The sequence below is a fragment of the Budorcas taxicolor genome, chromosome 1 (assembly GCF_023091745.1).
Source record: "Budorcas taxicolor isolate Tak-1 chromosome 1, Takin1.1, whole genome shotgun sequence".
Taxonomy (NCBI): domain Eukaryota; kingdom Metazoa; phylum Chordata; class Mammalia; order Artiodactyla; family Bovidae; genus Budorcas; species Budorcas taxicolor.
In genome coordinates, this window is record NC_068910.1 from 108,148,039 (window position 1) to 108,156,325 (window position 8,287).

Here is an 8,287-nt window from a genome sequence, read left to right on the forward strand (position 1 = left end):
AAAATGACTATTTGTCACATAAGTAAACAGAGATGGTATATTGTACAGCACAAGGAAATATGGCCATTACTTCATAAAAACTTTAGAGTATAATCTATAAAAATATCAAATCATTATGTTGTATACCTGAAACTAATACTGTATTATAAATCAACTATACTTAAATAAAAAAAAATTAAGGACTGTTGTGAAATGACTGCTCAATCTTTTTCTTCATCAAGTGTTATAGTTTTATAGATATTCTATCTACAGTTGTACTGACATTCTTTCAATGTCAGTCTTTGCTTCCAGTCCTTTAATCAACTTCTGGATCATATCTAAAGCTGTCATATGGTCTTTCATGGGTCAATTTTATTTCCATAAGTTCTCCAGCTGCTAAGAAACATGTCAGGATTTGTGTTTAGTTGTCATAGCATTTTATGCCTCTCGATCTGGATTTCTTTGAAAACTCCAAGTGCAAGGATAAGGCAAAGATGGAACTTTAAGAAGTACAGATTTAATTTTTGTTTGTTTTCCTTTCCTTTGGTAATATAATATTATGACAGTTTTGCCAGTAAGCCCAAACAGCTAGTCTGGAATTCTATATTTAGCAATAAAAACTCTTAAAAAATGAAGGCGAGAAAAAGGCATTTTTGGAAAAATAAAACCCAAGAAAACTTGCTTTCAGTATAACTATACTGTGATAAATATTAAAGGAAGTTCCATAGGCTGGAGAGAAACAACACCAGTTGGAAACTTTAATCTGCAGGAAGGATTGAAAGTTCCAGAAATGATTAAGAAAGGTATATCTTTTCTTTTGTGTTTCCCAATTTCTTTGAAAGATGTTTGAGTAAAGCAAAATCAACAGCAATGTATTATAAGATACATAATATAGTAAAATATATGAAAACAAAAAGTTGTAAAATCAATAATCCAAGAAGCAAACACAATATCAGTAGACAGAAGAAAATAATAAAGAACAGAAAAAATTTTGTGGAAGTAAAGAGAAAATTCTTCAAGCTAAGTTGGTTCTTGAAAGGATTATTAAAATTGATATACACTAACAATACCAATTTAGGGGAAAAAAAGCACAAAGTATAAATATACAAAATAAGACAGGAAACATGACTATAAATCTACAGTAATTAGAAAGATAGTAGTGAAAGTGAAGTCACTCAGTCATGTCTGACTCTTTGTGACCCCGTGGACTGTAGCCTACCAGGCTCCTCTGTCCATGGGATTCTCCAGGCAATAGTACTGAAGTAGATTGCCATTTCCTTCTCCAGGGGATCTTCCCAACCCAGGGATTGAACCCAGGTCTCCCACATTGTAGAAAGAAGCTTTACCATTTGAGCCACCAGGGAAGTCCAGAAAGATAGTAAGGTACTGTTAAAGACACAAGGCCACAAACTTGATGATGTAGGTAGATGAAACAGACAAATTCCTCAAAAGCACAACTTAATAAATTGATGGAAACTGGTAAAGAAATTGATTTTTGAATCCCTCCAATACTCTTTCAGGAATAAAAGAGGAAAAACCCTTCCCGATTCATTTTATGGGACCACTATACCAGCATAACTCTAATATCAAATGATGATAAAGCAGAACCATAAGCCCTTCACAAAAGGAAAATCAACCATGGAGTAATACCCCTGAACATAGGCAGAAAGTTTCTTAACCAAATGTTAGCAAATTTAACCCAGCAGTATATAAATAGGATAACATGATATGACTAACCAAGGATTATCCTAGGAATGCATGTTTGGTTTACTAACAGAATAAAAAACAGCAACATGGTTAGGTACAGAAGAGGTACAGAAAATATGTACAAAACAGGTACCAAAAAAATCATATGACCATGTTTGATACCCAACTATGATAAAAATAAAAACTCTAGGAAAACTAAAAGAGATTCCGCAAACTCTATACTGAATTTAGCTTATTGTTAAAATATTGAATGAGGTCTGTTTTTACCCCTCCTATTCAACATTCTACTGAAGTCTAAGGCAATGTAATCAGGCAGAAAAGGAAAAAGATCAAGGGAAATAGAGATAAAAATTCACTTTCAGAAAATCTAAAGGATTTTATGAAATATAAAAGGATTCTATAATTATATAAAGGATTCTACATAGGATTATATAAGGATTCTATAAAAAATTCTGCTAGACCCAGTAAGTGAGTCAAGCAGTGTCTCAAGGTCAATATATACAAATTGTTTCTATATGCAAGCAACAAAGAAATAGAAAATAAAAATGAAAACTTCATGCTATTTGTAATGACATTAAAAGTGATACTAAAGTATAAAATTTTAAAAAGAAATCAAAGATCATTTCATCTGAAAACCACACATCACTGAGTTTTTTTTTTAAGTATTTATTTATTTTGGGGTACCAGGTCTTAGTTAAAACTCAACAGTCAAAAAACGAAGATCATAGTTTCCAGTTCCATCATGTCATGGCAACTAGATGGGGAAACAAAGGAAACAGTGACAGAATTTATTTTCTTGGGCTCCAAAATCACCTTAGATGGTGACTGCAGCCACTAAATTAAAAAATGCTTGCTCCTTGGAAGAAAAGCTATGACAAACCTAGACAGCACATTAAAAACCAGAGATGTTACTTTGCCGACAAAGACTGGTATGTGTAGTCAAAGCTACGGTTTTTCCAGTAGTCATGTATGTATGTGAGAGTAGGACCATAAAGAAAGCTGAGCGCCAAAGAATCGACGCTTTTGAACTGTGGTGCTAGAGAAGACTCTTGAGAGTCCCTTGGACTGCAAGGAGATCAAATCAGTCAATCCTAAAGGAAATCAACACTGAATATTCACTGGAAGGACTTACGCTGAAGCTCCAATACTTTGGCCACCTGACGTGAAAAGCGACTCATTTGAAAAGACCCTGATGCTGGGAAAGATTGAGGGCGGGAGGAAGAAGGGTGAGGGGGCGACAGTGGGTGAGATGGTTGGATGGCATCATCCACTCAAGGCACATGAGTCTGAACAAACTCCCAGAGATAGGGAGCTACAGGGAAGCCTGGCCTGTTGCAGTCGATGGAGTTGCAAAGAGTCGGATAGTGGTTAGGGACTAGACAACAAAAGTCAAACCATTATGCTGTATACCTAACACTTTTATAGTGCTGTATATCAGTCTGTCTCAATAAACTGGAAGGAAATCTATTACATAACAAAGTAGAGAATTAAAAATGACAAATTAGAAAAAACATCAAAGAATATCTGATGTCAAGATGATTCTTCCTCACCCAGAGCTGTGACTGCTGCTCTGGCCAGAAGGCCTTTGGCTTCATGGCATCATGTTCCACTTAATGGCCACACTCAAGAGAATATTCTATTCTAAATAACCTCCTTCAGGGGCTAACAGTTTCCACCTTCTTGAAAACACTGGATGGTTGATCCCTCTAGAGCACAGGTTTTGAGTTAATATAGGAATGCATGCGTGGAGAGGTGGGCAACAGCATGAACAGCCACACTTGCAGAAGGTTTTAACCAGCATGCAGGGCAGAGGTAGAGAAAGCAGGAATGAACAGGAGAAGAACCCAGGGTAGCTGGGTGGGCAGAGCCAGTGGCCGGGGAGGTTCTAGTTTGTTCAGCCTCGGGGCATCCTTCCCCTTTACGTGGTCACGCTGAAGTAGTGCCCAGGCCTGGCATCTGGCCAGCAGCTTAGGCCCACCACCTCCCACTGCCTCCTGGACCATGGACCCCCACAAAATGAGAGAGCTTGGAGCCTTCCTGTAAATGTGTGAGCAGGACTGGAGTGTTCTGAACACAGAGGAAATGAGCTTCCTGAGGGAGTGGGTGGAGAGTATGGGGGCTAAAATGCCACCTGTTTCTCATAAAACTAAATCAGAATTAAACACTTAGGAAGCAAAAGCAGATAGTAAGAAGGTGAAGGAAAACACAAAGACAGACAAACCATCAGCTGAGGAAAGTGATCTAGAATTTGATAATGAAGGTGTGATTGAACCAGACCATAATGCCCCTCAAGAAATGGGAGATAAAAATGTAGCAATAACTAAGGAGATGATGGATCAGGCAAATGATTAAAAAAAATAAGTGGCTGCCACAGATGCCCTAAATGATGGTGAGCTACAGAATGCCAATGAGTTGTTTAAAGATGCGGTCAAGCTAACCCCTTTTGTGGCCATTCTGTATGCCAAGAGAACCAGTGTCTTCATCAAACTGCAGAAGGGAAATGCTGCCATCCAAGCCTGTGGAAGAGTTACTGAAATAAATCTGGATGCAGCTCAGCTATACATGTAGCGAGGGAAAGCACACAGACTTCTGGGCCATCAGAAAGAAGCTGCCAGTGATCTTGCCTCCTCCTGTAAGCTGGATTATGAAGATGCTAGTGCAATGCTGATGGAAGCTCACCCAAAGGCCCAGAAAACTGCTGATACTGGAGAAAGTATGAGCAAAAAGCCCAAAGAGTGAGAGATCAAAAAAAGAACAGAAAGGGTTAAGAAGGCTTGAGAAGAACATGAGAGAGCCCAGAGGGAGGAAGAAGCCAGGGGACAATCAGGAGCTCAGTATGGTTCTTTTCCAGGTGGCTCTCCTGGGGGAATTCCTGATAATTTTCCTGGAGGAATGCATGGAATGGGAGGGGAGCATGCCTGGAATGCCATGAATGCCTGGATGAAAGAAATTTTTAGTGACCCAGAGGTCCTTGCAGCCATGCAGGACCCAGAAGTTATGGTGGCCTTCCAGGATGTAGCCCAGAACCGTGCAAATATGTAAAAATATCAGGGTAACTCAAAGGTTATGAAGCTCATCAGTAAATTGTGGGCCAAATTTGGAGGTCAAGCATAGATCCATTCTGACAAATAAAGTCCCTGCCAGAGGAAAAGCAACTTAGATCACCTGATGGATGGTGCAATAAAACAAACCAGTGTACTTCTGACCTTCTCATGAAGAAAGTTGGGGAGCTTTGAAGATAATCACTAGGCCCTCTGCCCCAGATGCAGCTGAAAACATTTTACAGTGGTTTGCCATTAGGGTATTCAATTCAGATAATGTTTTCCTACCTGAGATTAAAAACTTCAAGCAATTTTAAAACCTTAAATATTTAAAACAAATTAAAAGGTGTGTTAAACCCTACATTTTTCCTTACTAGTCATTTTGTTTTTTCCCTTTGAATTAATTAGGCAACAAAGATACTTCAGTATGGAAGATTCATTGTTCAAGTTTGAGTGAAATAAAGCTTTATTAGTGGGAGGAAAATATAACATTTAAATAAAGTTTGAGTTGGACATGTAGTCACTGAGGCATTTTGATTTGTCTTTTTAATTGCTTTGTTATTATTATTTTTAATGATTTGTTTCTGTAAAACTCTTGGGACCACCAGTCTTGCAGTAGGACCTGGGTAGGGCTTTGAAGTATTTGGCAGGGCAGCGTGAAATGAAAATGTCTCTGCCATGTTAACCAACAAGAAATGTCACAGCCATCAGTGATTGATTTCTGGCCTCCAAATGTGAATGAGGGCTCCCCAAACTGTGATCCAGCAGATGCTGCCATCCCCTGCCCGGCATGGTGATCACTGAGGAACTGTGAGAATGCGAGAAGCAAGGTCAACAAGGAAAGAGGATTGGTCCCAGATATCTGAGGTGCATACGAAAGGAACGAATTCAGTGAGCCCAGAGGCTTACACCTTCCCATACTGTAGAATGCTAAATTCCTTAACTTGATATCTGATCTTTGATGTTCAGACTGCCTATTCTCTCTTTTGCAAACTTGTATACAGCCTGACTTCACCAGCCTCTAGAGCTGTTTTATCAGAGCTGCTGAGATGCTGTCTCCTGGGCTCGGGGTACAAAACATTCCCCCCAAATAACATAACTCTCTACTTTCAGTCTGTGACTATAGACTTTAGTCTATAGCAACAACCAATCTACTACATTTTATGTCACATGTACCCTTGTGCACCTGCATTTATATCTTACACTGTGGTGAAGGGCTGGTTTTTAAAATGCTGCAGTAAAATTGTAATACTTAGTGCTGCTCTTGTCTGATATCTAAAATAAACATTTCATATTTCCACATCAGTTCAGTTCAGTAACTCAGTTGTATCCATCTCTTTGCGACCGCATGGACTGCAGCATGCCAGGCCTCCCTGTCCATCACCAACTCCATGAGTTTACTCAAACTCATGTCCATTGAGTCAATGATGGCATCCAACCATTGCATCCTCTGTTTTCCCCTTCTCCTCCTGCCTTCAATCTTTCCCAGCATTGGAGTCTTTTCCAATGGGTTTGTTCTTCATATCAGGTGGCCAAAGTATTGGAGCTTCAGCTTTAGTATCAGTCCTTCCAATGAATATTCAGGACTGATTTCCTTTAGGATTGACTGGTTGGATCACCTTGCAGTCCAAAGGATTCTCAAGAGTCTTCTCCAACACCACAGTTCTAGACATCAATTCTTTGGCACTTAGCTTTCTTTATAGCCCAACTCTCACATCCATATATGACAACTGGAAAAACCATACCTTTGACTAGAAGAACATTTGATGGTAAAGGAATGTCTCTGCTTTTTAATAAGCTGTCTAGGTTGGTCATAGCTTTTCTTCCAAGGAGCAAGCGAATTCTATTGTCATGGCTGAAGTCACCATCTGCAGTGATTTTGGACCCCCAAAAATAAAGTCTCTCATTGTTTCCCCATCTATTGCCATGAAGTGATGGGACCGGATGCCATGATCTTAGTTTTCTGAATATTGAGTTTTAATCCAGCTTTTTCACTCTCCTCCTTCACTGTCAACAAGAGGCTCTTTAGTTCTTCTTCTCTTTTTGCCATAAGGGTGGTGTCATCTGCATATCTGAGGTTATTGATGTTTTTCCAGGCAAACTTGATTCCAGCTTGTGCTTCATCCAGCCCAGTATTCTGCATGATGTACTCTGCATATAAGTTGAATAAGCAGGGTGACAATATACAGCCTTGATGTACTCCTTTCCCAATTTGGAAACAGCCTGTTGTTCCATGTCCAGTTCTAAATGTTGCTTCTTGATCTGCATACTGATTTCTCAGGAGGCAGGTCAGGTTGTCTGGTATTCCCATCTCTTGAAGAATTTTCCACAGTTTGTTGTGATCCACACAGTCAAAGACTTTGGCATAGTCAATGAAGCAAAAATGATGTTTTTCTGGAGCTCTCTTGCTTTTTTGATGATCCAGCGGATGTTGGCAATTTGATCTCTGTTTCCTCTGCCTTTTCTAAATCCAGCTTGAACATCTGGAAGTTCATGGTTCACATACTGTTGAAGTTTCGCTTGGAGAATTTTGAGCATTACTTTACTAGCCTGTGAGATAAGTGCAATTGTGTGGTAGTTTGAACATTCTTTTGCATTGACCTTCTTTGGGATTGGAATGAAAACTGATCTTTTCCAGTCTTGTGGTCACTGCTGAGTCTTCCAAATTTTCTGACATATTGAGTACAGCACTTTCACAGCATCATCTTCCAGGATTTGAAAGAGCTCAACTAGAATTCGATCACTTCCACTAGCTTTGTTCGTAGTGATGCTCCTTAAGGCCCAGTTGACTTTGCATTCCAGGATATCTGGCTCTAGGTGATTGATCATACCATTGTGGTTGTCTGAGTCATGAAGATCTTTTTCTGTAGAGTGTTTTTGTGTTTCTTGCCACCTGTTCTTAGTAGCTTTTGCTTCTGTTAGGTCCATACCATTTCTGTCCATTATTGTGCTTATCTTTGCATGTAAGTTCCCTTGGTATCTCTAATTTTCTTGAAGAGATCTCTAGTCTTTCCCATTCTATTGTTCTCCTCTGTTTCTTTGCATTGATCCTTATGGAAGGCTTTCTTATCTCTCCTTGCTATTGTTTGGAACTAGGCATTCAAATGGGTATATCTTTCCTTTTCTCCTTTGCCTTTAGCTTCTCTTCTTTTCTCAGCTTTTGGTAAGGCCTCATCAGACAACCATTTTGCCTTTTTGCATTTCTTTTTTTTTAAATTTAAATTTATTTATTTTAATTGGAGGCTAGTTACTTTACAATATTGCATTGGTTTTGCTTTTTCTTGAGGATGGTCTCGGTCACTGCCTCCTGTACAGTGTCACGAACCTCTGTCCATAGTTCTTTAGGCAATCTATCAGATCTAATCCCTTGAATCTATTTTGTCACTTCCACTGTACAATTGTAAGTGATTTGATTTAGGTCATAGCTGAATGGTCTAGTGGTTTTCCCTATTTCTTCATTTCCACATAATGGGAAAAAAAGAAAGATGATTCCACATCAGAGAAAATTTATGATAAAAACCATACATTGTGACTAATTTGAGTTTATGCCAGAAATTCAA

At 39.0% G+C, this 8,287-nt stretch overlaps 1 pseudogene; it reads left to right on the top strand.

The window, feature by feature from the left end:
* The first annotated feature begins 769 nt into the window (after nt 1–769).
* LOC128056718 (hsc70-interacting protein-like) lies at nt 770–4,800 on the top strand (annotated as a pseudogene).
* Nucleotides 4,801–8,287: the final 3,487 nt, after the last annotated feature.